Raw genomic sequence first — 22386 nt, forward strand, 5'->3', positions numbered from 1 at the left:
GCTGCAAGATTCAGTATGATGAAGTGACAATTCGGGGATAGCTCACAAACCCGCAGCTGCCGCCTTCTTAGCTCAGTGGTAGAGCACTGGTCTCGTAAACCAGGGGTCGTGAGTTCGAACCTCACAGAAGGCATTCATTTTTTTAACCTTCCCGCAAGGAGCGGAGCTATCGCGAGCAGCATCTAACACATGGCAGTACACTGAATGGAAGGGATGTTCTACAACCTATAACAAGTATCCTACTGGCCTCAGAGGTTTTCTGATTGCATAGGGAGAACAGTGGTTTGTATGCATTTTGTAGTATAATGTCATGCTTGGCGATGTCATTCGTTTACGAGCGTCGCTACAGTGTGCATGCATTTTATCCATGTGAAGAGGCGTAAGCAGATGCTACCATTCTGCGAGATTCCTGCAGAAGGTATACGAACTGCGTTGATATGCACAGCACAAGTCAAGGCCTCCGTGGCGCAATCGGCTAGTGCGTTCGGCTGTTAACCGAAAGGTTGGTGGTTCGAGCCCACCCGGGGGCGAAATCATTTTAACCGTCACCCAGGTGAGGACATACGTCAGCTTTGTTAGAGATACACAGCTAGTGTGACAACTTGGCTGTGTTGAGTGATGCCACAGAGCCTTATACAATTTCAGCCAAGTGACACTGTAGGTAAAAACATGGCCCTACACAGACGTTCTACTGTTTTCCTATTTATTCGTCATGTGTGACACTGCAGTAGAGCGACGCCCACTACAAAAGACGTATTCTTTACATTCAATTTCAGCGTATACGTCGCGAGTGCCATATGACAGGGCCTGTCTCTCGATGTCGATTTCTATTTGGTGTCTCTTAAGCGTCGGTCTGCAGTAGGCCGCTGCTGGCCGAGCGACGAGCAGTCGACTTACATGAAGCCCCATGGGCAACGCCAGTGCCACTGTGGACAACAGCATACTGCAGCCAGAGAGAGGAGCCGAAAGGCGCATTTCGCAGTCGAGCCACGCAATCCAACAAACTGTGCACTAGGTCAAGATTGTGCAGACCGCAAACGTTTGGTGGCACGACGCTCGTCGTCGATCGTAAGGGCGAAACAGTCAAGAGATTTGGAAAACGGCAATGTGGACACCCCCAGCAGCAGCAGCAGCTGTGTGCCAAATCCGTTATCTGGTCGAGGGCTGCAAGATTCAGTATGATGAAGTGACAATTCGGGGATAGCTCACAAACCCGCAGCTGCCGCCTTCTTAGCTCAGTGGTAGAGCACTGGTCTCGTAAACCAGGGGTCGTGAGTTCGAACCTCACAGAAGGCATTCGTTTTTTTAACCTTCCCGCAAGGAGCGGAGCTATCGCGAGCAGCATCTAACACATGGCAGTACACTGAATGGAAGGGATGTTCTACAACCTATAACAAGTATCCTACTGGCCTCAGAGGTTTTCTGATTGCATAGGGAGAACAGTGGTTTGTATGCATTTTGTAGTATAATGTCATGCTTGGCGATGTCATTCGTTTACGAGCGTCGCTACAGTGTGCATGCATTTTATCCATGTGAAGAGGCGTAAGCAGATGCTACCATTCTGCGAGATTCCTGCAGAAGGTATACGAACTGCGTTGATATGCACAGCACAAGTCAAGGCCTCCGTGGCGCAATCGGCTAGTGCGTTCGGCTGTTAACCGAAAGGTTGGTGGTTCGAGCCCACCCGGGGGCGAAATCGTTTTAACCGTCACCCAGGTGAGGACATACGTCAGCTTTGTTAGAGATACACAGCTAGTGTGACAACTTGGCTGTGTTGAGTGATGCCACAGAGCCTTATACACATTCAGCCAAGTGACACTGTAGGTAAAAACATGGCCCTACACAGACGTTCTACTGTTTTCCTATTTATTCGTCATGTGTGACACTGCAGTAGAGCGACGCCCACTACAAAAGACGTATTCTTTACATTCAATTTCAGCGTATACGTCGCGAGTGCCATATGACAGGGCCTGTCTCTCGATGTCGATTTCTATTTGGTGTCTCTTAAGTGTCGGTCTGCAGTAGGCCGCTGCTGGCCGAGCGACGTGCAGTCGCCTTACATGAAGCCCCATGGGCAACGCCAGTGCCACTGTGGACAACAGCATACTGCAGCCAGAGAGAGGAGCCGAAAGGCGCATTTCGCAGTCGAGCCACGCAATCCAACAAACTGTGCACTAGGTCAAGATTGTGCAGACCGCAAACGTTTGGTGGCACGACGCTCGTCGTCGATCGTAAGGGCGAAACAGTCAAGAGATTTGGAAAACGGCAATGTGGACACCCCCAGCAGCAGCAGCAGCTGTGTGCCAAATCCGTTATCTGGTCGAGGGCTGCAAGATTCAGTATGATGAAGTGACAATTCGGGGATAGCTCACAAACCCGCAGCTGCCGCCTTCTTAGCTCAGTGGTAGAGCACTGGTCTCGTAAACCAGGGGTCGTGAGTTCGAACCTCACAGAAGGCATTCATTTTTTTAACCTTCCCGCAAGGAGCGGAGCTATCGCGAGCAGCATCTAACACATGGCAGTACACTGAATGGAAGGGATGTTCTACAACCTATAACAAGTATCCTACTGGCCTCAGAGGTTTTCTGATTGCATAGGGAGAACAGTGGTTTGTATGCATTTTGTAGTATAATGTCATGCTTGGCGATGTCATTCGTTTACGAGCGTCGCTACAGTGTGCATGCATTTTATCCATGTGAAGAGGCGTAAGCAGATGCTACCATTCTGCGAGATTCCTGCAGAAGGTATACGAACTGCGTTGATATGCACAGCACAAGTCAAGGCCTCCGTGGCGCAATCGGCTAGTGCGTTCGGCTGTTAACCGAAAGGTTGGTGGTTCGAGCCCACCCGGGGGCGAAATCGTTTTAACCGTCACCCAGGTGAGGACATACGTCAGCTTTGTTAGAGATACACAGCTAGTGTGACAACTTGGCTGTGTTGAGTGATGCCACAGAGCCTTATACACATTCAGCCAAGTGACACTGTAGGTAAAAACATGGCCCTACACAGACGTTCTACTGTTTTCCTATTTATTCGTCATGTGTGACACTGCAGTAGAGCGACGCCCACTACAAAAGACGTATTCTTTACATTCAATTTCAGCGTATACGTCGCGAGTGCCATATGACAGGGCCTGTCTCTCGATGTCGATTTCTATTTGGTGTCTCTTAAGCGTCGGTCTGCAGTAGGCCGCTGCTGGCCGAGCGACGAGCAGTCGACTTACATGAAGCCCCATGGGCAACGCCAGTGCCACTGTGGACAACAGCATACTGCAGCCAGAGAGAGGAGCCGAAAGGCGCATTTCGCAGTCGAGCCACGCAATCCAACAAACTGTGCACTAGGTCAAGATTGTGCAGACCGCAAACGTTTGGTGGCACGACGCTCGTCGTCGATCGTAAGGGCGAAACAGTCAAGAGATTTGGAAAACTGCAATGTGGACACCCCCAGCAGCAGCTGTGTGCCAAATCCGTTATCTGGTCGAGGGCTGCAAGATTCAGTATGATGAAGTGACAATTCGGGGATAGCTCACAAACGCGCAGCTGCCGCTTTCTTAGCTCAGTGGTAGAGCACTGGTCTCGTAAACCAGGGGTCGTGAGTTCGAACCTCACAGAAGGCATTCATTTTTTTAACCTTCCCGCAAGGAGCGGAGCTATCGCGAGCAGCATCTAACACATGGCAGTACACTGAATGGAAGGGATGTTCTACAACCTATAACAAGTATCCTACTGGCCTCAGAGGTTTTCTGATTGCATAGGGAGAACAGTGGTTTGTATGCATTTTGTAGTATAATGTCATGCTTGGCGATGTCATTCGTTTACGAGCGTCGCTACAGTGTGCATGCATTTTATCCATGTGAAGAGGCGTAAGCAGATGCTACCATTCTGCGAGATTCCTGCAGAAGGTATACGAACTGCGTTGATATGCACAGCACAAGTCAAGGCCTCCGTGGCGCAATCGGCTAGCGCGTTCGGCTGTTAACCGAAAGGTTGGTGGTTCGAGCCCACCCGGGGGCGAAATCGTTTTAACCGTCACCCAGGTGAGGACATACGTCAGCTTTGTTAGAGATACACAGCTAGTGTGACAACTTGGCTGTGTTGAGTGATGCCACAGAGCCTTATACACATTCAGCCAAGTGACACTGTAGGTAAAAACATGGCCCTACACAGACGTTCTACTGTTTTCCTATTTATTCGTCATGTGTGACACTGCAGTAGAGCGACGCCCACTACAAAAGACGTATTCTTTACATTCAATTTCAGCGTATACGTCGCGAGTGCCATATGACAGGGCCTGTCTCTCGATGTCGATTTCTATTTGGTGTCTCTTAAGCGTCGGTCTGCAGTAGGCCGCTGCTGGCCGAGCGACGAGCAGTCGACTTACATGAAGCCCCATGGGCAACGCCAGTGCCACTGTGGACAACAGCATACTGCAGCCAGAGAGAGGAGCCGAAAGGCGCATTTCGCAGTCGAGCCACGCAATCCAACAAACTGTGCACTAGGTCAAGATTGTGCAGACCGCAAACGTTTGGTGGCACGACGCTCGTCGTCGATCGTAAGGGCGAAACAGTCAAGAGATTTGGAAAACGGCAATGTGGACACCCCCAGCAGCAGCAGCAGCTGTGTGCCAAATCCGTTATCTGGTCGAGGGCTGCAAGATTCAGTATGATGAAGTGACAATTCGGGGATAGCTCACAAACCCGCAGCTGCCGCCTTCTTAGCTCAGTGGTAGAGCACTGGTCTCGTAAACCAGGGGTCGTGAGTTCGAACCTCACAGAAGGCATTCATTTTTTTAACCTTCCCGCAAGGAGCGGAGCTATCGCGAGCAGCATCTAACACATGGCAGTACACTGAATGGAAGGGATGTTCTACAACCTATAACAAGTATCCTACTGGCCTCAGAGGTTTTCTGATTGCATAGGGAGAACAGTGGTTTGTATGCATTTTGTAGTATAATGTCATGCTTGGCGATGTCATTCGTTTACGAGCGTCGCTACAGTGTGCATGCATTTTATCCATGTGAAGAGGCGTAAGCAGATGCTACCATTCTGCGAGATTCCTGCAGAAGGTATACGAACTGCGTTGATATGCACAGCACAAGTCAAGGCCTCCGTGGCGCAATCGGCTAGTGCGTTCGGCTGTTAACCGAAAGGTTGGTGGTTCGAGCCCACCCGGGGGCGAAATCGTTTTAACCGTCACCCAGGTGAGGACATACGTCAGCTTTGTTAGAGATACACAGCTAGTGTGACAACTTGGCTGTGTTGAGTGATGCCACAGAGCCTTATACACATTCAGCCAAGTGACACTGTAGGTAAAAACATGGCCCTACACAGACGTTCTACTGTTTTCCTATTTATTCGTCATGTGTGACACTGCAGTAGAGCGACGCCCACTACAAAAGACGTATTCTTTACATTCAATTTCAGCGTATACGTCGCGAGTGCCATATGACAGGGCCTGTCTCTCGATGTCGATTTCTATTTGGTGTCTCTTAAGCGTCGGTCTGCAGTAGGCCGCTGCTGGCCGAGCGACGAGCAGTCGACTTACATGAAGCCCCATGGGCAACGCCAGTGCCACTGTGGACAACAGCATACTGCAGCCAGAGAGAGGAGCCGAAAGGCGCATTTCGCAGTCGAGCCACGCAATCCAACAAACTGTGCACTAGGTCAAGATTGTGCAGACCGCAAACGTTTGGTGGCACGACGCTCGTCGTCGATCGTAAGGGCGAAACAGTCAAGAGATTTGGAAAACGGCAATGTGGACACCCCCAGCAGCAGCAGCAGCTGTGTGCCAAATCCGTTATCTGGTCGAGGGCTGCAAGATTCAGTATGATGAAGTGACAATTCGGGGATAGCTCACAAACCCGCAGCTGCCGCCTTCTTAGCTCAGTGGTAGAGCACTGGTCTCGTAAACCAGGGGTCGTGAGTTCGAACCTCACAGAAGGCATTCGTTTTTTTAACCTTCCCGCAAGGAGCGGAGCTATCGCGAGCAGCATCTAACACATGGCAGTACACTGAATGGAAGGGATGTTCTACAACCTATAACAAGTATCCTACTGGCCTCAGAGGTTTTCTGATTGCATAGGGAGAACAGTGGTTTGTATGCATTTTGTAGTATAATGTCATGCTTGGCGATGTCATTCGTTTACGAGCGTCGCTACAGTGTGCATGCATTTTATCCATGTGAAGAGGCGTAAGCAGATGCTACCATTCTGCGAGATTCCTGCAGAAGGTATACGAACTGCGTTGATATGCACAGCACAAGTCAAGGCCTCCGTGGCGCAATCGGCTAGTGCGTTCGGCTGTTAACCGAAAGGTTGGTGGTTCGAGCCCACCCGGGGGCGAAATCGTTTTAACCGTCACCCAGGTGAGGACATACGTCAGCTTTGTTAGAGATACACAGCTAGTGTGACAACTTGGCTGTGTTGAGTGATGCCACAGAGCCTTATACACATTCAGCCAAGTGACACTGTAGGTAAAAACATGGCCCTACACAGACGTTCTACTGTTTTCCTATTTATTCGTCATGTGTGACACTGCAGTAGAGCGACGCCCACTACAAAAGACGTATTCTTTACATTCAATTTCAGCGTATACGTCGCGAGTGCCATATGACAGGGCCTGTCTCTCGATGTCGATTTCTATTTGGTGTCTCTTAAGTGTCGGTCTGCAGTAGGCCGCTGCTGGCCGAGCGACGTGCAGTCGCCTTACATGAAGCCCCATGGGCAACGCCAGTGCCACTGTGGACAACAGCATACTGCAGCCAGAGAGAGGAGCCGAAAGGCGCATTTCGCAGTCGAGCCACGCAATCCAACAAACTGTGCACTAGGTCAAGATTGTGCAGACCGCAAACGTTTGGTGGCACGACGCTCGTCGTCGATCGTAAGGGCGAAACAGTCAAGAGATTTGGAAAACGGCAATGTGGACACCCCCAGCAGCAGCAGCAGCTGTGTGCCAAATCCGTTATCTGGTCGAGGGCTGCAAGATTCAGTATGATGAAGTGACAATTCGGGGATAGCTCACAAACCCGCAGCTGCCGCCTTCTTAGCTCAGTGGTAGAGCACTGGTCTCGTAAACCAGGGGTCGTGAGTTCGAACCTCACAGAAGGCATTCATTTTTTTAACCTTCCCGCAAGGAGCGGAGCTATCGCGAGCAGCATCTAACACATGGCAGTACACTGAATGGAAGGGATGTTCTACAACCTATAACAAGTATCCTACTGGCCTCAGAGGTTTTCTGATTGCATAGGGAGAACAGTGGTTTGTATGCATTTTGTAGTATAATGTCATGCTTGGCGATGTCATTCGTTTACGAGCGTCGCTACAGTGTGCATGCATTTTATCCATGTGAAGAGGCGTAAGCAGATGCTACCATTCTGCGAGATTCCTGCAGAAGGTATACGAACTGCGTTGATATGCACAGCACAAGTCAAGGCCTCCGTGGCGCAATCGGCTAGTGCGTTCGGCTGTTAACCGAAAGGTTGGTGGTTCGAGCCCACCCGGGGGCGAAATCGTTTTAACCGTCACCCAGGTGAGGACATACGTCAGCTTTGTTAGAGATACACAGCTAGTGTGACAACTTGGCTGTGTTGAGTGATGCCACAGAGCCTTATACACATTCAGCCAAGTGACACTGTAGGTAAAAACATGGCCCTACACAGACGTTCTACTGTTTTCCTATTTATTCGTCATGTGTGACACTGCAGTAGAGCGACGCCCACTACAAAAGACGTATTCTTTACATTCAATTTCAGCGTATACGTCGCGAGTGCCATATGACAGGGCCTGTCTCTCGATGTCGATTTCTATTTGGTGTCTCTTAAGTGTCGGTCTGCAGTAGGCCGCTGCTGGCCGAGCGACGTGCAGTCGCCTTACATGAAGCCCCATGGGCAACGCCAGTGCCACTGTGGACAACAGCATACTGCAGCCAGAGAGAGGAGCCGAAAGGCGCATTTCGCAGTCGAGCCACGCAATCCAACAAACTGTGCACTAGGTCAAGATTGTGCAGACCGCAAACGTTTGGTGGCACGACGCTCGTCGTCGATCGTAAGGGCGAAACAGTCAAGAGATTTGGAAAACGGCAATGTGGACACCCCCAGCAGCAGCAGCAGCTGTGTGCCAAATCCGTTATCTGGTCGAGGGCTGCAAGATTCAGTATGATGAAGTGACAATTCGGGGATAGCTCACAAACGCGCAGCTGCCACCTTCTTAGCTCAGTGGTAGAGCACTGGTCTCGTAAACCAGGGGTCGTGAGTTCGAACCTCACAGAAGGCATTCATTTTTTTAACCTTCCCGCAAGGAGCGGAGCTATCGCGAGCAGCATCTAACACATGGCAGTACACTGAATGGAAGGGATGTTCTACAACCTATAACAAGTATCCTACTGGCCTCAGAGGTTTTCTGATTGCATAGGGAGAACAGTGGTTTGTATGCATTTTGTAGTATAATGTCATGCTTGGCGATGTCATTCGTTTACGAGCGTCGCTACAGTGTGCATGCATTTTATCCATGTGAAGAGGCGTAAGCAGATGCTACCATTCTGCGAGATTCCTGCAGAAGGTATACGAACTGCGTTGATATGCACAGCACAAGTCAAGGCCTCCGTGGCGCAATCGGCTAGCGCGTTCGGCTGTTAACCGAAAGGTTGGTGGTTCGAGCCCACCCGGGGGCGAAATCGTTTTAACCGTCACCCAGGTGAGGACATACGTCAGCTTTGTTAGAGATACACAGCTAGTGTGACAACTTGGCTGTGTTGAGTGATGCCACAGAGCCTTATACACATTCAGCCAAGTGACACTGTAGGTAAAAACATGGCCCTACACAGACGTTCTACTGTTTTCCTATTTATTCGTCATGTGTGACACTGCAGTAGAGCGACGCCCACTACAAAAGACGTATTCTTTACATTCAATTTCAGCGTATACGTCGCGAGTGCCATATGACAGGGCCTGTCTCTCGATGTCGATTTCTATTTGGTGTCTCTTAAGTGTCGGTCTGCAGTAGGCCGCTGCTGGCCGAGCGACGTGCAGTCGCCTTACATGAAGCCCCATGGGCAACGCCAGTGCCACTGTGGACAACAGCATACTGCAGCCAGAGAGAGGAGCCGAAAGGCGCATTTCGCAGTCGAGCCACGCAATCCAACAAACTGTGCACTAGGTCAAGATTGTGCAGACCGCAAACGTTTGGTGGCACGACGCTCGTCGTCGATCGTAAGGGCGAAACAGTCAAGAGATTTGGAAAACGGCAATGTGGACACCCCCAGCAGCAGCAGCAGCTGTGTGCCAAATCCGTTATCTGGTCGAGGGCTGCAAGATTCAGTATGATGAAGTGACAATTCGGGGATAGCTCACAAACCCGCAGCTGCCGCCTTCTTAGCTCAGTGGTAGAGCACTGGTCTCGTAAACCAGGGGTCGTGAGTTCGAACCTCACAGAAGGCATTCATTTTTTTAACCTTCCCGCAAGGAGCGGAGCTATCGCGAGCAGCATCTAACACATGGCAGTACACTGAATGGAAGGGATGTTCTACAACCTATAACAAGTATCCTACTGGCCTCAGAGGTTTTCTGATTGCATAGGGAGAACAGTGGTTTGTATGCATTTTGTAGTATAATGTCATGCTTGGCGATGTCATTCGTTTACGAGCGTCGCTACAGTGTGCATGCATTTTATCCATGTGAAGAGGCGTAAGCAGATGCTACCATTCTGCGAGATTCCTGCAGAAGGTATACGAACTGCGTTGATATGCACAGCACAAGTCAAGGCCTCCGTGGCGCAATCGGCTAGCGCGTTCGGCTGTTAACCGAAAGGTTGGTGGTTCGAGCCCACCCGGGGGCGAAATCGTTTTAACCGTCACCCAGGTGAGGACATACGTCAGCTTTGTTAGAGATACACAGCTAGTGTGACAACTTGGCTGTGTTGAGTGATGCCACAGAGCCTTATACACATTCAGCCAAGTGACACTGTAGGTAAAAACATGGCCCTACACAGACGTTCTACTGTTTTCCTATTTATTCGTCATGTGTGACACTGCAGTAGAGCGACGCCCACTACAAAAGACGTATTCTTTACATTCAATTTCAGCGTATACGTCGCGAGTGCCATATGACAGGGCCTGTCTCTCGATGTCGATTTCTATTTGGTGTCTCTTAAGCGTCGGTCTGCAGTAGGCCGCTGCTGGCCGAGCGACGAGCAGTCGACTTACATGAAGCCCCATGGGCAACGCCAGTGCCACTGTGGACAACAGCATACTGCAGCCAGAGAGAGGAGCCGAAAGGCGCATTTCGCAGTCGAGCCACGCAATCCAACAAACTGTGCACTAGGTCAAGATTGTGCAGACCGCAAACGTTTGGTGGCACGACGCTCGTCGTCGATCGTAAGGGCGAAACAGTCAAGAGATTTGGAAAACGGCAATGTGGACACCCCCAGCAGCAGCAGCAGCTGTGTGCCAAATCCGTTATCTGGTCGAGGGCTGCAAGATTCAGTATGATGAAGTGACAATTCGGGGATAGCTCACAAACCCGCAGCTGCCGCCTTCTTAGCTCAGTGGTAGAGCACTGGTCTCGTAAACCAGGGGTCGTGAGTTCGAACCTCACAGAAGGCATTCATTTTTTTAACCTTCCCGCAAGGAGCGGAGCTATCGCGAGCAGCATCTAACACATGGCAGTACACTGAATGGAAGGGATGTTCTACAACCTATAACAAGTATCCTACTGGCCTCAGAGGTTTTCTGATTGCATAGGGAGAACAGTGGTTTGTATGCATTTTGTAGTATAATGTCATGCTTGGCGATGTCATTCGTTTACGAGCGTCGCTACAGTGTGCATGCATTTTATCCATGTGAAGAGGCGTAAGCAGATGCTACCATTCTGCGAGATTCCTGCAGAAGGTATACGAACTGCGTTGATATGCACAGCACAAGTCAAGGCCTCCGTGGCGCAATCGGCTAGTGCGTTCGGCTGTTAACCGAAAGGTTGGTGGTTCGAGCCCACCCGGGGGCGAAATCATTTTAACCGTCACCCAGGTGAGGACATACGTCAGCTTTGTTAGAGATACACAGCTAGTGTGACAACTTGGCTGTGTTGAGTGATGCCACAGAGCCTTATACAATTTCAGCCAAGTGACACTGTAGGTAAAAACATGGCCCTACACAGACGTTCTACTGTTTTCCTATTTATTCGTCATGTGTGACACTGCAGTAGAGCGACGCCCACTACAAAAGACGTATTCTTTACATTCAATTTCAGCGTATACGTCGCGAGTGCCATATGACAGGGCCTGTCTCTCGATGTCGATTTCTATTTGGTGTCTCTTAAGCGTCGGTCTGCAGTAGGCCGCTGCTGGCCGAGCGACGAGCAGTCGACTTACATGAAGCCCCATGGGCAACGCCAGTGCCACTGTGGACAACAGCATACTGCAGCCAGAGAGAGGAGCCGAAAGGCGCATTTCGCAGTCGAGCCACGCAATCCAACAAACTGTGCACTAGGTCAAGATTGTGCAGACCGCAAACGTTTGGTGGCACGACGCTCGTCGTCGATCGTAAGGGCGAAACAGTCAAGAGATTTGGAAAACGGCAATGTGGACACCCCCAGCAGCAGCAGCAGCTGTGTGCCAAATCCGTTATCTGGTCGAGGGCTGCAAGATTCAGTATGATGAAGTGACAATTCGGGGATAGCTCACAAACCCGCAGCTGCCGCCTTCTTAGCTCAGTGGTAGAGCACTGGTCTCGTAAACCAGGGGTCGTGAGTTCGAACCTCACAGAAGGCATTCGTTTTTTTAACCTTCCCGCAAGGAGCGGAGCTATCGCGAGCAGCATCTAACACATGGCAGTACACTGAATGGAAGGGATGTTCTACAACCTATAACAAGTATCCTACTGGCCTCAGAGGTTTTCTGATTGCATAGGGAGAACAGTGGTTTGTATGCATTTTGTAGTATAATGTCATGCTTGGCGATGTCATTCGTTTACGAGCGTCGCTACAGTGTGCATGCATTTTATCCATGTGAAGAGGCGTAAGCAGATGCTACCATTCTGCGAGATTCCTGCAGAAGGTATACGAACTGCGTTGATATGCACAGCACAAGTCAAGGCCTCCGTGGCGCAATCGGCTAGTGCGTTCGGCTGTTAACCGAAAGGTTGGTGGTTCGAGCCCACCCGGGGGCGAAATCGTTTTAACCGTCACCCAGGTGAGGACATACGTCAGCTTTGTTAGAGATACACAGCTAGTGTGACAACTTGGCTGTGTTGAGTGATGCCACAGAGCCTTATACACATTCAGCCAAGTGACACTGTAGGTAAAAACATGGCCCTACACAGACGTTCTACTGTTTTCCTATTTATTCGTCATGTGTGACACTGCAGTAGAGCGACGCCCACTACAAAAGACGTATTCTTTACATTCAATTTCAGCGTATACGTCGCGAGTGCCATATGACAGGGCCTGTCTCTCGATGTCGATTTCTATTTGGTGTCTCTTAAGTGTCGGTCTGCAGTAGGCCGCTGCTGGCCGAGCGACGTGCAGTCGCCTTACATGAAGCCCCATGGGCAACGCCAGTGCCACTGTGGACAACAGCATACTGCAGCCAGAGAGAGGAGCCGAAAGGCGCATTTCGCAGTCGAGCCACGCAATCCAACAAACTGTGCACTAGGTCAAGATTGTGCAGACCGCAAACGTTTGGTGGCACGACGCTCGTCGTCGATCGTAAGGGCGAAACAGTCAAGAGATTTGGAAAACGGCAATGTGGACACCCCCAGCAGCAGCAGCAGCTGTGTGCCAAATCCGTTATCTGGTCGAGGGCTGCAAGATTCAGTATGATGAAGTGACAATTCGGGGATAGCTCACAAACCCGCAGCTGCCGCCTTCTTAGCTCAGTGGTAGAGCACTGGTCTCGTAAACCAGGGGTCGTGAGTTCGAACCTCACAGAAGGCATTCATTTTTTTAACCTTCCCGCAAGGAGCGGAGCTATCGCGAGCAGCATCTAACACATGGCAGTACACTGAATGGAAGGGATGTTCTACAACCTATAACAAGTATCCTACTGGCCTCAGAGGTTTTCTGATTGCATAGGGAGAACAGTGGTTTGTATGCATTTTGTAGTATAATGTCATGCTTGGCGATGTCATTCGTTTACGAGCGTCGCTACAGTGTGCATGCATTTTATCCATGTGAAGAGGCGTAAGCAGATGCTACCATTCTGCGAGATTCCTGCAGAAGGTATACGAACTGCGTTGATATGCACAGCACAAGTCAAGGCCTCCGTGGCGCAATCGGCTAGTGCGTTCGGCTGTTAACCGAAAGGTTGGTGGTTCGAGCCCACCCGGGGGCGAAATCGTTTTAACCGTCACCCAGGTGAGGACATACGTCAGCTTTGTTAGAGATACACAGCTAGTGTGACAACTTGGCTGTGTTGAGTGATGCCACAGAGCCTTATACACATTCAGCCAAGTGACACTGTAGGTAAAAACATGGCCCTACACAGACGTTCTACTGTTTTCCTATTTATTCGTCATGTGTGACACTGCAGTAGAGCGACGCCCACTACAAAAGACGTATTCTTTACATTCAATTTCAGCGTATACGTCGCGAGTGCCATATGACAGGGCCTGTCTCTCGATGTCGATTTCTATTTGGTGTCTCTTAAGCGTCGGTCTGCAGTAGGCCGCTGCTGGCCGAGCGACGAGCAGTCGACTTACATGAAGCCCCATGGGCAACGCCAGTGCCACTGTGGACAACAGCATACTGCAGCCAGAGAGAGGAGCCGAAAGGCGCATTTCGCAGTCGAGCCACGCAATCCAACAAACTGTGCACTAGGTCAAGATTGTGCAGACCGCAAACGTTTGGTGGCACGACGCTCGTCGTCGATCGTAAGGGCGAAACAGTCAAGAGATTTGGAAAACGGCAATGTGGACACCCCCAGCAGCAGCAGCAGCTGTGTGCCAAATCCGTTATCTGGTCGAGGGCTGCAAGATTCAGTATGATGAAGTGACAATTCGGGGATAGCTCACAAACCCGCAGCTGCCGCCTTCTTAGCTCAGTGGTAGAGCACTGGTCTCGTAAACCAGGGGTCGTGAGTTCGAACCTCACAGAAGGCATTCATTTTTTTAACCTTCCCGCAAGGAGCGGAGCTATCGCGAGCAGCATCTAACACATGGCAGTACACTGAATGGAAGGGATGTTCTACAACCTATAACAAGTATCCTACTGGCCTCAGAGGTTTTCTGATTGCATAGGGAGAACAGTGGTTTGTATGCATTTTGTAGTATAATGTCATGCTTGGCGATGTCATTCGTTTACGAGCGTCGCTACAGTGTGCATGCATTTTATCCATGTGAAGAGGCGTAAGCAGATGCTACCATTCTGCGAGATTCCTGCAGAAGGTATACGAACTGCGTTGATATGCACAGCACAAGTCAAGGCCTCCGTGGCGCAATCGGCTAGTGCGTTCGGCTGTTAACCGAAAGGTTGGTGGTTCGAGCCCACCCGGGGGCGAAATCATTTTAACCGTCACCCAGGTGAGGACATACGTCAGCTTTGTTAGAGATACACAGCTAGTGTGACAACTTGGCTGTGTTGAGTGATGCCACAGAGCCTTATACAATTTCAGCCAAGTGACACTGTAGGTAAAAACATGGCCCTACACAGACGTTCTACTGTTTTCCTATTTATTCGTCATGTGTGACACTGCAGTAGAGCGACGCCCACTACAAAAGACGTATTCTTTACATTCAATTTCAGCGTATACGTCGCGAGTGCCATATGACAGGGCCTGTCTCTCGATGTCGATTTCTATTTGGTGTCTCTTAAGCGTCGGTCTGCAGTAGGCCGCTGCTGGCCGAGCGACGAGCAGTCGACTTACATGAAGCCCCATGGGCAACGCCAGTGCCACTGTGGACAACAGCATACTGCAGCCAGAGAGAGGAGCCGAAAGGCGCATTTCGCAGTCGAGCCACGCAATCCAACAAACTGTGCACTAGGTCAAGATTGTGCAGACCGCAAACGTTTGGTGGCACGACGCTCGTCGTCGATCGTAAGGGCGAAACAGTCAAGAGATTTGGAAAACGGCAATGTGGACACCCCCAGCAGCAGCAGCAGCTGTGTGCCAAATCCGTTATCTGGTCGAGGGCTGCAAGATTCAGTATGATGAAGTGACAATTCGGGGATAGCTCACAAACCCGCAGCTGCCGCCTTCTTAGCTCAGTGGTAGAGCACTGGTCTCGTAAACCAGGGGTCGTGAGTTCGAACCTCACAGAAGGCATTCGTTTTTTTAACCTTCCCGCAAGGAGCGGAGCTATCGCGAGCAGCATCTAACACATGGCAGTACACTGAATGGAAGGGATGTTCTACAACCTATAACAAGTATCCTACTGGCCTCAGAGGTTTTCTGATTGCATAGGGAGAACAGTGGTTTGTATGCATTTTGTAGTATAATGTCATGCTTGGCGATGTCATTCGTTTACGAGCGTCGCTACAGTGTGCATGCATTTTATCCATGTGAAGAGGCGTAAGCAGATGCTACCATTCTGCGAGATTCCTGCAGAAGGTATACGAACTGCGTTGATATGCACAGCACAAGTCAAGGCCTCCGTGGCGCAATCGGCTAGTGCGTTCGGCTGTTAACCGAAAGGTTGGTGGTTCGAGCCCACCCGGGGGCGAAATCGTTTTAACCGTCACCCAGGTGAGGACATACGTCAGCTTTGTTAGAGATACACAGCTAGTGTGACAACTTGGCTGTGTTGAGTGATGCCACAGAGCCTTATACACATTCAGCCAAGTGACACTGTAGGTAAAAACATGGCCCTACACAGACGTTCTACTGTTTTCCTATTTATTCGTCATGTGTGACACTGCAGTAGAGCGACGCCCACTACAAAAGACGTATTCTTTACATTCAATTTCAGCGTATACGTCGCGAGTGCCATATGACAGGGCCTGTCTCTCGATGTCGATTTCTATTTGGTGTCTCTTAAGTGTCGGTCTGCAGTAGGCCGCTGCTGGCCGAGCGACGTGCAGTCGCCTTACATGAAGCCCCATGGGCAACGCCAGTGCCACTGTGGACAACAGCATACTGCAGCCAGAGAGAGGAGCCGAAAGGCGCATTTCGCAGTCGAGCCACGCAATCCAACAAACTGTGCACTAGGTCAAGATTGTGCAGACCGCAAACGTTTGGTGGCACGACGCTCGTCGTCGATCGTAAGGGCGAAACAGTCAAGAGATTTGGAAAACGGCAATGTGGACACCCCCAGCAGCAGCAGCAGCTGTGTGCCAAATCCGTTATCTGGTCGAGGGCTGCAAGATTCAGTATGATGAAGTGACAATTCGGGGATAGCTCACAAACCCGCAGCTGCCGCCTTCTTAGCTCAGTGGTAGAGCACTGGTCTCGTAAACCAGGGGTCGTGAGTTCGAACCTCACAGAAGGCATTCATTTTTTTAACCTTCCCGCAAGGAGCGGAGCTATCGCGAGCAGCATCTAACACATGGCAGTACACTGAATGGAAGGGATGTTCTACAACCTATAACAAGTATCCTACTGGCCTCAGAGGTTTTCTGATTGCATAGGGAGAACAGTGGTTTGTATGCATTTTGTAGTATAATGTCATGCTTGGCGATGTCATTCGTTTACGAGCGTCGCTACAGTGTGCATGCATTTTATCCATGTGAAGAGGCGTAAGCAGATGCTACCATTCTGCGAGATTCCTGCAGAAGGTATACGAACTGCGTTGATATGCACAGCACAAGTCAAGGCCTCCGTGGCGCAATCGGCTAGTGCGTTCGGCTGTTAACCGAAAGGTTGGTGGTTCGAGCCCACCCGGGGGCGAAATCGTTTTAACCGTCACCCAGGTGAGGACATACGTCAGCTTTGTTAGAGATACACAGCTAGTGTGACAACTTGGCTGTGTTGAGTGATGCCACAGAGCCTTATACACATTCAGCCAAGTGACACTGTAGGTAAAAACATGGCCCTACACAGACGTTCTACTGTTTTCCTATTTATTCGTCATGTGTGACACTGCAGTAGAGCGACGCCCACTACAAAAGACGTATTCTTTACATTCAATTTCAGCGTATACGTCGCGAGTGCCATATGACAGGGCCTGTCTCTCGATGTCGATTTCTATTTGGTGTCTCTTAAGTGTCGGTCTGCAGTAGGCCGCTGCTGGCCGAGCGACGTGCAGTCGCCTTACATGAAGCCCCATGGGCAACGCCAGTGCCACTGTGGACAACAGCATACTGCAGCCAGAGAGAGGAGCCGAAAGGCGCATTTCGCAGTCGAGCCACGCAATCCAACAAACTGTGCACTAGGTCAAGATTGTGCAGACCGCAAACGTTTGGTGGCACGACGCTCGTCGTCGATCGTAAGGGCGAAACAGTCAAGAGATTTGGAAAACGGCAATGTGGACACCCCCAGCAGCAGCAGCAGCTGTGTGCCAAATCCGTTATCTGGTCGAGGGCTGCAAGATTCAGTATGATGAAGTGACAATTCGGGGATAGCTCACAAACCCGCAGCTGCCGCCTTCTTAGCTCAGTGGTAGAGCACTGGTCTCGTAAACCAGGGGTCGTGAGTTCGAACCTCACAGAAGGCATTCGTTTTTTTAACCTTCCCGCAAGGAGCGGAGCCATCGCGAGCAGCATCTAACACATGGCAGTACACTGAATGGAAGGGATGTTCTACAACCTATAACAAGTATCCTACTGGCCTCAGAGGTTTTCTGATTGCATAGGGAGAACAGTGGTTTGTATGCATTTTGTAGTATAATGTCATGCTTGGCGATGTCATTCGTTTACGAGCGTCGCTACAGTGTGCATGCATTTTATCCATGTGAAGAGGCGTAAGCAGATGCTACCATTCTGCGAGATTCCTGCAGAAGGTATACGAACTGCGTTGATATGCACAGCACAAGTCAAGGCCTCCGTGGCGCAATCGGCTAGCGCGTTCGGCTGTTAACCGAAAGGTTGGTGGTTCGAGCCCACCCGGGGGCGAAATCGTTTTAACCGTCACCCAGGTGAGGACATACGTCAGCTTTGTTAGAGATACACAGCTAGTGTGACAACTTGGCTGTGTTGAGTGATGCCACAGAGCCTTATACACATTCAGCCAAGTGACACTGTAGGTAAAAACATGGCCCTACACAGACGTTCTACTGTTTTCCTATTTATTCGTCATGTGTGACACTGCAGTAGAGCGACGCCCACTACAAAAGACGTATTCTTTACATTCAGTTTCAGCGTATACGTCGCGAGTGCCATATGACAGGGCCTGTCTCTCGATGTCGATTTCTATTTGGTGTCTCTTAAGCGTCGGTCTGCAGTAGGCCGCTGCTGGCCGAGCGACGAGCAGTCGACTTACATGAAGCCCCATGGGCAACGCCAGTGCCACTGTGGACAACAGCATACTGCAGCCAGAGAGAGGAGCCGAAAGGCGCATTTCGCAGTCGAGCCACGCAATCCAACAAACTGTGCACTAGGTCAAGATTGTGCAGACCGCAAACGTTTGGTGGCACGACGCTCGTCGTCGATCGTAAGGGCGAAACAGTCAAGAGATTTGGAAAACGGCAATGTGGACACCCCCAGCAGCAGCAGCAGCTGTGTGCCAAATCCGTTATCTGGTCGAGGGCTGCAAGATTCAGTATGATGAAGTGACAATTCGGGGATAGCTCACAAACCCGCAGCTGCCGCCTTCTTAGCTCAGTGGTAGAGCACTGGTCTCGTAAACCAGGGGTCGTGAGTTCGAACCTCACAGAAGGCATTCATTTTTTTAACCTTCCCGCAAGGAGCGGAGCTATCGCGAGCAGCATCTAACACATGGCAGTACACTGAATGGAAGGGATGTTCTACAACCTATAACAAGTATCCTACTGGCCTCAGAGGTTTTCTGATTGCATAGGGAGAACAGTGGTTTGTATGCATTTTGTAGTATAATGTCATGCTTGGCGATGTCATTCGTTTACGAGCGTCGCTACAGTGTGCATGCATTTTATCCATGTGAAGAGGCGTAAGCAGATGCTACCATTCTGCGAGATTCCTGCAGAAGGTATACGAACTGCGTTGATATGCACAGCACAAGTCAAGGCCTCCGTGGCGCAATCGGCTAGCGCGTTCGGCTGTTAACCGAAAGGTTGGTGGTTCGAGCCCACCCGGGGGCGAAATCGTTTTAACCGTCACCCAGGTGAGGACATACGTCAGCTTTGTTAGAGATACACAGCTAGTGTGACAACTTGGCTGTGTTGAGTGATGCCACAGAGCCTTATACACATTCAGCCAAGTGACACTTTAGGTAAAAACATGGCCCTACACAGACGTTCTACTGTTTTCCTATTTATTCGTCATGTGTGACACTGCAGTAGAGCGACGCCCACTACAAAAGACGTATTCTTTACATTCAATTTCAGCGTATACGTCGCGAGTGCCATATGACAGGGCCTGTCTCTCGATGTCGATTTCTATTTGGTGTCTCTTAAGTGTCGGTCTGCAGTAGGCCGCTGCTGGCCGAGCGACGTGCAGTCGCCTTACATGAAGCCCCATGGGCAACGCCAGTGCCACTGTGGACAACAGCATACTGCAGCCAGAGAGAGGAGCCGAAAGGCGCATTTCGCAGTCGAGCCACGCAATCCAACAAACTGTGCACTAGGTCAAGATTGTGCAGACCGCAAACGTTTGGTGGCACGACGCTCGTCGTCGATCGTAAGGGCGAAACAGTCAAGAGATTTGGAAAACGGCAATGTGGACACCCCCAGCAGCAGCAGCAGCTGTGTGCCAAATCCGTTATCTGGTCGAGGGCTGCAAGATTCAGTATGATGAAGTGACAATTCGGGGATAGCTCACAAACCCGCAGCTGCCGCCTTCTTAGCTCAGTGGTAGAGCACTGGTCTCGTAAACCAGGGGTCGTGAGTTCGAACCTCACAGAAGGCATTCATTTTTTTAACCTTCCCGCAAGGAGCGGAGCTATCGCGAGCAGCATCTAACACATGGCAGTACACTGAATGGAAGGGATGTTCTACAACCTATAACAAGTATCCTACTGGCCTCAGAGGTTTTCTGATTGCATAGGGAGAACAGTGGTTTGTATGCATTTTGTAGTATAATGTCATGCTTGGCGATGTCATTCGTTTACGAGCGTCGCTACAGTGTGCATGCATTTTATCCATGTGAAGAGGCGTAAGCAGATGCTACCATTCTGCGAGATTCCTGCAGAAGGTATACGAACTGCGTTGATATGCACAGCACAAGTCAAGGCCTCCGTGGCGCAATCGGCTAGCGCGTTCGGCTGTTAACCGAAAGGTTGGTGGTTCGAGCCCACCCGGGGGCGAAATCGTTTTAACCGTCACCCAGGTGAGGACATACGTCAGCTTTGTTAGAGATACACAGCTAGTGTGACAACTTGGCTGTGTTGAGTGATGCCACAGAGCCTTATACACATTCAGCCAAGTGACACTGTAGGTAAAAACATGGCCCTACACAGACGTTCTACTGTTTTCCTATTTATTCGTCATGTGTGACACTGCAGTAGAGCGACGCCCACTACAAAAGACGTATTCTTTACATTCAATTTCAGCGTATACGTCGCGAGTGCCATATGACAGGGCCTGTCTCTCGATGTCGATTTCTATTTGGTGTCTCTTAAGCGTCGGTCTGCAGTAGGCCGCTGCTGGCCGAGCGACGAGCAGTCGACTTACATGAAGCCCCATGGGCAACGCCAGTGCCACTGTGGACAACAGCATACTGCAGCCAGAGAGAGGAGCCGAAAGGCGCATTTCGCAGTCGAGCCACGCAATCCAACAAACTGTGCACTAGGTCAAGATTGTGCAGACCGCAAACGTTTGGTGGCACGACGCTCGTCGTCGATCGTAAGGGCGAAACAGTCAAGAGATTTGGAAAACGGCAATGTGGACACCCCCAGCAGCAGCAGCAGCTGTGTGCCAAATCCGTTATCTGGTCGAGGGCTGCAAGATTCAGTATGATGAAGTGACAATTCGGGGATAGCTCACAAACGCGCAGCTGCCGCCTTCTTAGCTCAGTGGTAGAGCACTGGTCTCGTAAACCAGGGGTCGTGAGTTCGAACCTCACAGAAGGCATTCATTTTTTTAACCTTCCCGCAAGGAGCGGAGCTATCGCGAGCAGCATCTAACACATGGCAGTACACTGAATGGAAGGGATGTTCTACAACCTATAACAAGTATCCTACTGGCCTCAGAGGTTTTCTGATTGCATAGGGAGAACAGTGGTTTGTATGCATTTTGTAGTATAATGTCATGCTTGGCGATGTCATTCGTTTACGAGCGTCGCTACAGTGTGCATGCATTTTATCCATGTGAAGAGGCGTAAGCAGATGCTACCATTCTGCGAGATTCCTGCAGAAGGTATACGAACTGCGTTGATATGCACAGCACAAGTCGAGGCCTCCGTGGCGCAATCGGCTAGCGCGTTCGGCTGTTAACCGAAAGGTTGGTGGTTCGAGCCCACCCGGGGGCGAAATCGTTTTAACCGTCACCCAGGTGAGGACATACGTCAGCTTTGTTAGAGATACACAGCTAGTGTGACAACTTGGCTGTGTTGAGTGATGCCACAGAGCCTTATACACATTCAGCCAAGTGACACTGTAGGTAAAAACATGGCCCTACACAGACGTTCTACTGTTTTCCTATTTATTCGTCATGTGTGACACTGCAGTAGAGCGACGCCCACTACAAAAGACGTATTCTTTACATTCAATTTCAGCGTATACGTCGCGAGTGCCATATGACAGGGCCTGTCTCTCGATGTCGATTTCTATTTGGTGTCTCTTAAGCGTCGGTCTGCAGTAGGCCGCTGCTGGCCGAGCGACGAGCAGTCGACTTACATGAAGCCCCATGGGCAACGCCAGTGCCACTGTGGACAACAGCATACTGCAGCCAGAGAGAGGAGCCGAAAGGCGCATTTCGCAGTCGAGCCACGCAATCCAACAAACTGTGCACTAGGTCAAGATTGTGCAGACCGCAAACGTTTGGTGGCACGACGCTCGTCGTCGATCGTAAGGGCGAAACAGTCAAGAGATTTGGAAAACGGCAATGTGGACACCCCCAGCAGCAGCAGCAGCTGTGTGCCAAATCCGTTATCTGGTCGAGGGCTGCAAGATTCAGTATGATGAAGTGACAATTCGGGGATAGCTGACAAACCCGCAGCTGCCGCCTTCTTAGCTCAGTGGTAGAGCACTGGTCTCGTAAACCAGGGGTCGTGAGTTCGAACCTCACAGAAGGCATTCATTTTTTTAACCTTCCCGCAAGGAGCGGAGCTATCGCGAGCAGCATCTAACACATGGCAGTACACTGAATGGAAGGGATGTTCTACAACCTATAACAAGTATCCTACTGGCCTCAGAGGTTTTCTGATTGCATAGGGAGAACAGTGGTTTGTATGCATT

At 50.5% G+C, this 22386-nt stretch overlaps 39 non-coding genes across 39 annotated transcripts; all 39 read left to right on the forward strand.

Annotated features, from left to right (window-relative positions):
* The first annotated feature begins 61 nt into the window (after positions 1-61).
* On the forward strand, positions 62-133 carry Trnat-cgu (transfer RNA threonine (anticodon CGU)). The gene has a single exon. It is a non-coding gene; the product is annotated as a tRNA-Thr (tRNA).
* A 323-nt stretch (positions 134-456) lies between these two features.
* Trnan-guu (transfer RNA asparagine (anticodon GUU)) lies at positions 457-530 on the forward strand. Its single transcript has one exon. It is a non-coding gene; the product is annotated as a tRNA-Asn (tRNA).
* A 694-nt stretch (positions 531-1224) lies between these two features.
* Trnat-cgu (transfer RNA threonine (anticodon CGU)) lies at positions 1225-1296 on the forward strand. Its single transcript has one exon. It is a non-coding gene; the product is annotated as a tRNA-Thr (tRNA).
* Positions 1297-1619: 323 nt separating this feature from the next.
* On the forward strand, positions 1620-1693 carry Trnan-guu (transfer RNA asparagine (anticodon GUU)). The gene has a single exon. It is a non-coding gene; the product is annotated as a tRNA-Asn (tRNA).
* Positions 1694-2387: 694 nt separating this feature from the next.
* Trnat-cgu (transfer RNA threonine (anticodon CGU)) lies at positions 2388-2459 on the forward strand. Its single transcript has one exon. It is a non-coding gene; the product is annotated as a tRNA-Thr (tRNA).
* Positions 2460-2782: 323 nt separating this feature from the next.
* Positions 2783-2856, forward strand: Trnan-guu (transfer RNA asparagine (anticodon GUU)). Its single transcript has one exon. It is a non-coding gene; the product is annotated as a tRNA-Asn (tRNA).
* A 688-nt stretch (positions 2857-3544) lies between these two features.
* On the forward strand, positions 3545-3616 carry Trnat-cgu (transfer RNA threonine (anticodon CGU)). The gene has a single exon. It is a non-coding gene; the product is annotated as a tRNA-Thr (tRNA).
* Positions 3617-3939: 323 nt separating this feature from the next.
* Positions 3940-4013, forward strand: Trnan-guu (transfer RNA asparagine (anticodon GUU)). Its single transcript has one exon. It is a non-coding gene; the product is annotated as a tRNA-Asn (tRNA).
* A 694-nt stretch (positions 4014-4707) lies between these two features.
* Trnat-cgu (transfer RNA threonine (anticodon CGU)) lies at positions 4708-4779 on the forward strand. The gene has a single exon. It is a non-coding gene; the product is annotated as a tRNA-Thr (tRNA).
* A 323-nt stretch (positions 4780-5102) lies between these two features.
* On the forward strand, positions 5103-5176 carry Trnan-guu (transfer RNA asparagine (anticodon GUU)). Its single transcript has one exon. It is a non-coding gene; the product is annotated as a tRNA-Asn (tRNA).
* A 694-nt stretch (positions 5177-5870) lies between these two features.
* Positions 5871-5942, forward strand: Trnat-cgu (transfer RNA threonine (anticodon CGU)). Its single transcript has one exon. It is a non-coding gene; the product is annotated as a tRNA-Thr (tRNA).
* A 323-nt stretch (positions 5943-6265) lies between these two features.
* On the forward strand, positions 6266-6339 carry Trnan-guu (transfer RNA asparagine (anticodon GUU)). The gene has a single exon. It is a non-coding gene; the product is annotated as a tRNA-Asn (tRNA).
* A 694-nt stretch (positions 6340-7033) lies between these two features.
* Trnat-cgu (transfer RNA threonine (anticodon CGU)) lies at positions 7034-7105 on the forward strand. The gene has a single exon. It is a non-coding gene; the product is annotated as a tRNA-Thr (tRNA).
* A 323-nt stretch (positions 7106-7428) lies between these two features.
* Positions 7429-7502, forward strand: Trnan-guu (transfer RNA asparagine (anticodon GUU)). Its single transcript has one exon. It is a non-coding gene; the product is annotated as a tRNA-Asn (tRNA).
* Positions 7503-8196: 694 nt separating this feature from the next.
* Positions 8197-8268, forward strand: Trnat-cgu (transfer RNA threonine (anticodon CGU)). Its single transcript has one exon. It is a non-coding gene; the product is annotated as a tRNA-Thr (tRNA).
* A 323-nt stretch (positions 8269-8591) lies between these two features.
* On the forward strand, positions 8592-8665 carry Trnan-guu (transfer RNA asparagine (anticodon GUU)). The gene has a single exon. It is a non-coding gene; the product is annotated as a tRNA-Asn (tRNA).
* Positions 8666-9359: 694 nt separating this feature from the next.
* Trnat-cgu (transfer RNA threonine (anticodon CGU)) lies at positions 9360-9431 on the forward strand. Its single transcript has one exon. It is a non-coding gene; the product is annotated as a tRNA-Thr (tRNA).
* Positions 9432-9754: 323 nt separating this feature from the next.
* Positions 9755-9828, forward strand: Trnan-guu (transfer RNA asparagine (anticodon GUU)). The gene has a single exon. It is a non-coding gene; the product is annotated as a tRNA-Asn (tRNA).
* Positions 9829-10522: 694 nt separating this feature from the next.
* Trnat-cgu (transfer RNA threonine (anticodon CGU)) lies at positions 10523-10594 on the forward strand. Its single transcript has one exon. It is a non-coding gene; the product is annotated as a tRNA-Thr (tRNA).
* Positions 10595-10917: 323 nt separating this feature from the next.
* Positions 10918-10991, forward strand: Trnan-guu (transfer RNA asparagine (anticodon GUU)). Its single transcript has one exon. It is a non-coding gene; the product is annotated as a tRNA-Asn (tRNA).
* A 694-nt stretch (positions 10992-11685) lies between these two features.
* On the forward strand, positions 11686-11757 carry Trnat-cgu (transfer RNA threonine (anticodon CGU)). Its single transcript has one exon. It is a non-coding gene; the product is annotated as a tRNA-Thr (tRNA).
* Positions 11758-12080: 323 nt separating this feature from the next.
* On the forward strand, positions 12081-12154 carry Trnan-guu (transfer RNA asparagine (anticodon GUU)). Its single transcript has one exon. It is a non-coding gene; the product is annotated as a tRNA-Asn (tRNA).
* A 694-nt stretch (positions 12155-12848) lies between these two features.
* On the forward strand, positions 12849-12920 carry Trnat-cgu (transfer RNA threonine (anticodon CGU)). Its single transcript has one exon. It is a non-coding gene; the product is annotated as a tRNA-Thr (tRNA).
* Positions 12921-13243: 323 nt separating this feature from the next.
* On the forward strand, positions 13244-13317 carry Trnan-guu (transfer RNA asparagine (anticodon GUU)). Its single transcript has one exon. It is a non-coding gene; the product is annotated as a tRNA-Asn (tRNA).
* A 694-nt stretch (positions 13318-14011) lies between these two features.
* Trnat-cgu (transfer RNA threonine (anticodon CGU)) lies at positions 14012-14083 on the forward strand. The gene has a single exon. It is a non-coding gene; the product is annotated as a tRNA-Thr (tRNA).
* Positions 14084-14406: 323 nt separating this feature from the next.
* Positions 14407-14480, forward strand: Trnan-guu (transfer RNA asparagine (anticodon GUU)). Its single transcript has one exon. It is a non-coding gene; the product is annotated as a tRNA-Asn (tRNA).
* A 694-nt stretch (positions 14481-15174) lies between these two features.
* Positions 15175-15246, forward strand: Trnat-cgu (transfer RNA threonine (anticodon CGU)). Its single transcript has one exon. It is a non-coding gene; the product is annotated as a tRNA-Thr (tRNA).
* Positions 15247-15569: 323 nt separating this feature from the next.
* Positions 15570-15643, forward strand: Trnan-guu (transfer RNA asparagine (anticodon GUU)). Its single transcript has one exon. It is a non-coding gene; the product is annotated as a tRNA-Asn (tRNA).
* Positions 15644-16337: 694 nt separating this feature from the next.
* On the forward strand, positions 16338-16409 carry Trnat-cgu (transfer RNA threonine (anticodon CGU)). The gene has a single exon. It is a non-coding gene; the product is annotated as a tRNA-Thr (tRNA).
* A 323-nt stretch (positions 16410-16732) lies between these two features.
* Trnan-guu (transfer RNA asparagine (anticodon GUU)) lies at positions 16733-16806 on the forward strand. The gene has a single exon. It is a non-coding gene; the product is annotated as a tRNA-Asn (tRNA).
* A 694-nt stretch (positions 16807-17500) lies between these two features.
* On the forward strand, positions 17501-17572 carry Trnat-cgu (transfer RNA threonine (anticodon CGU)). The gene has a single exon. It is a non-coding gene; the product is annotated as a tRNA-Thr (tRNA).
* A 323-nt stretch (positions 17573-17895) lies between these two features.
* Trnan-guu (transfer RNA asparagine (anticodon GUU)) lies at positions 17896-17969 on the forward strand. Its single transcript has one exon. It is a non-coding gene; the product is annotated as a tRNA-Asn (tRNA).
* A 694-nt stretch (positions 17970-18663) lies between these two features.
* On the forward strand, positions 18664-18735 carry Trnat-cgu (transfer RNA threonine (anticodon CGU)). Its single transcript has one exon. It is a non-coding gene; the product is annotated as a tRNA-Thr (tRNA).
* Positions 18736-19058: 323 nt separating this feature from the next.
* Positions 19059-19132, forward strand: Trnan-guu (transfer RNA asparagine (anticodon GUU)). The gene has a single exon. It is a non-coding gene; the product is annotated as a tRNA-Asn (tRNA).
* Positions 19133-19826: 694 nt separating this feature from the next.
* Positions 19827-19898, forward strand: Trnat-cgu (transfer RNA threonine (anticodon CGU)). Its single transcript has one exon. It is a non-coding gene; the product is annotated as a tRNA-Thr (tRNA).
* A 323-nt stretch (positions 19899-20221) lies between these two features.
* Positions 20222-20295, forward strand: Trnan-guu (transfer RNA asparagine (anticodon GUU)). Its single transcript has one exon. It is a non-coding gene; the product is annotated as a tRNA-Asn (tRNA).
* Positions 20296-20989: 694 nt separating this feature from the next.
* Positions 20990-21061, forward strand: Trnat-cgu (transfer RNA threonine (anticodon CGU)). Its single transcript has one exon. It is a non-coding gene; the product is annotated as a tRNA-Thr (tRNA).
* A 323-nt stretch (positions 21062-21384) lies between these two features.
* Positions 21385-21458, forward strand: Trnan-guu (transfer RNA asparagine (anticodon GUU)). Its single transcript has one exon. It is a non-coding gene; the product is annotated as a tRNA-Asn (tRNA).
* Positions 21459-22152: 694 nt separating this feature from the next.
* Positions 22153-22224, forward strand: Trnat-cgu (transfer RNA threonine (anticodon CGU)). The gene has a single exon. It is a non-coding gene; the product is annotated as a tRNA-Thr (tRNA).
* Positions 22225-22386: the final 162 nt, after the last annotated feature.

Source organism: Schistocerca cancellata, chromosome 6, assembly GCF_023864275.1.
Source record: "Schistocerca cancellata isolate TAMUIC-IGC-003103 chromosome 6, iqSchCanc2.1, whole genome shotgun sequence".
Taxonomy (NCBI): domain Eukaryota; kingdom Metazoa; phylum Arthropoda; class Insecta; order Orthoptera; family Acrididae; genus Schistocerca; species Schistocerca cancellata.